This window comes from Penaeus japonicus, unplaced genomic scaffold, assembly GCF_977035675.1.
Source record: "Penaeus japonicus unplaced genomic scaffold, GWHDUDI00000001_assembly GWHDUDI00000017, whole genome shotgun sequence".
Classification (NCBI taxonomy): domain Eukaryota; kingdom Metazoa; phylum Arthropoda; class Malacostraca; order Decapoda; family Penaeidae; genus Penaeus; species Penaeus japonicus.
In genome coordinates, this window is record NW_028234419.1 from 5,669,488 (window position 1) to 5,671,987 (window position 2,500).

Below are 2,500 nucleotides of genomic sequence, written 5' to 3' on the forward strand. Positions count from 1 at the left end.
TTATTTGATCTAGGGTGTGGATATGGTCTGTAGTTAGAATCCGCTGCGGAAACCTGCTTGTTCCCTGGGTTGTTCTTGAATCTAATGTATCGGTGATATGGGCTGTGCCCCCCCCTCCCCCCCATGATTTTTGTGAACAGTTTATAGATTACTGAAGGAGGCTTATAGGTCGGGAATTCTATAAGTTTTTTGTGTCTCCTTTTTAGTGTATTAAAATTATTATTGCGTTGTACCAGCCTTCGAGTTTTAACCGACCTTATTACCAGGCATTGGAGTTTTACCGAGTTAGACATCTGTTACAAAGACTGGCCAGTTTTACTGACGCAATCTCTCCTGCATCTTGAATAAGATATACACTAATGCCGTCTTTTTCTGGTGCTTTTCCTCTTTTCATGCTTTTTAGTGCCCTATTTACTTCCTCTACCGTGATGTTTGGAACGTCTCCAATTGTTGTGTTTGTCTCCGTATGTGGTTGATCGTTTGGGTTCTATAAGTTGCGATAGGAGTCTTCTAATACTTTGATAATTTAATTTTCATTTTATGTCACCTCTCCGTTGGGTTTCTTTACTGCATACATTTGTTTTTTCCCTATTCCGAGCCTCCTCTTTGTTGCCTTAAGGCTGGTGCCGGCAAGTAGAGCTTCGTTTATTTTTCGTATGTTAAATTTGCGTACATCCTCTTTCTTCTTGTTTACCGTCTTAGTCAGCTCTGTTGATTCTATCTTGTCTCTGATTGATGTTATTTTCATGTCCCTACACTGTTTCATAAGCTCTTTTGTCTCCACATTTTTGTTCACTTAGTGAACTTTTCTTTTTCGTCTTTACCCTCTATTTCAAGTGCAGCTTCCGTTAATATCTCATTGATTTGGTCGTTTATTTGGTCTATGTCAAGATCTTCGAGAGCTGAGTATTTGTTTCGGATGTTGATACTGAATTCCATCGCCCTATTCTTAATGTTGATTAGATTAACGAGAGGCTTTTGTATGAGCTTATTTCGTTCCCTTCTTAGCTGTAATTTTACTCTACTTCTGACCAGTCTATGGTCGCTACCGACATTTACAATATTGATAACGGTTACGTCTTGTACAATGTCGCGCCTATTGGTGATCATGAAGTCAATTTTGTTTTTAATGCCGGATGGTGATTTCCATGTCCATTTTCTTCTGGGTCTCTTTTTGAAGAAAGTATTCATAATTTCAAGGAATCAAGCTTCAGCGAATTATATCTGCCTTTGCACTCTCTCATTTCTGGTGCTTATTCCATGTTTCCCAGCCGAGGTTTCTCCATCTTCCCTTATTCCTATCTTAGCATTAAAATCCCTCAAAATCTCGGTAAAGTGGGTTTTTGCTCTATCGGTAGCTGCTTGCACATCATTATAGAAGCTCTCTGTCTCCTCGTCACTGTGACTGCTGGTAGGAGCATACACTTGGATAATTTTTAGGCTTTATCTGTTTAGTTTCAGTATTACCGAAGCTACTCTTTCGCTCACACTGTAGAATTCCCTAACATTCTTTTCGAGTCGCTTGTGAACTAAGAAACCTACTCCTGATTCTTGTTTGCTATCCAAGGGTTTACCTCGCCAATATAATAAGTGCCCATCATTTAGTAATTTCTGCTCTTCGCCTAGTGTCCTAACTTCAGAAAGTCCTACAATATCCCATTTAATAAATGAAAGTTCCTCAAGCAGTGTCAAAAGATCAGATTCTGTTTTCAGGGTCCTTACATTGTATGTGCATAAATTCATCATCTTTAGGCGACCTGGGTCTAACCGGATATTTTTAGTACCCTCTGCTCTGGAACGATCCTGATCGCTGCTGTGACCAGGGGCTCCTTCGCTTCCGGGGAATGAGGGCCGTTGTCTTGACTGGGAAATCATATTTAAGAGGGGTGTGGCCTGGTACCCCCACCTGTCGGCCTTATTTGTGCATGGTGGGGGTAGTAATTTTAGTCCGGAGGCTACCATTAATCTCCAATAACATGTTTGAGTTAGTCTCACATGTTATTAGGAGATCTTTGTATCCCCTGATCTATCTCACGACCTTCCGGTGTACTCATGTGAGAATGGACATTTGTTTATATATACATGCAGGGCCTACGCGAAAATGCATGTTTGCATGTTTATGTGTGCTTCCGTGTCCGCACTTATATTCATTACTATATATAGATTGTGCCCGTGAATGTACAGCGTAGACGCATATATATATATATATATATATATATATATATATATATATATATATATATATATATATATATATATATATATACAAATAAGGAATTATGCACATACTTCAAGCGTTTGTCTACGCACATATGTATGCACACAACACCCATACATATCATCGTCTGCGCGTGCACACACACACGGACGTGAATTATAATGTGCCCATGCATTATGATTTGTTTAAATATATATAGTAGGTAATGGTATACATATATCTGGCAACAATTCAGAGAGGTTATTACTAGTTGGTACCTAAACCGTTTGAGCGTTCTAGTGT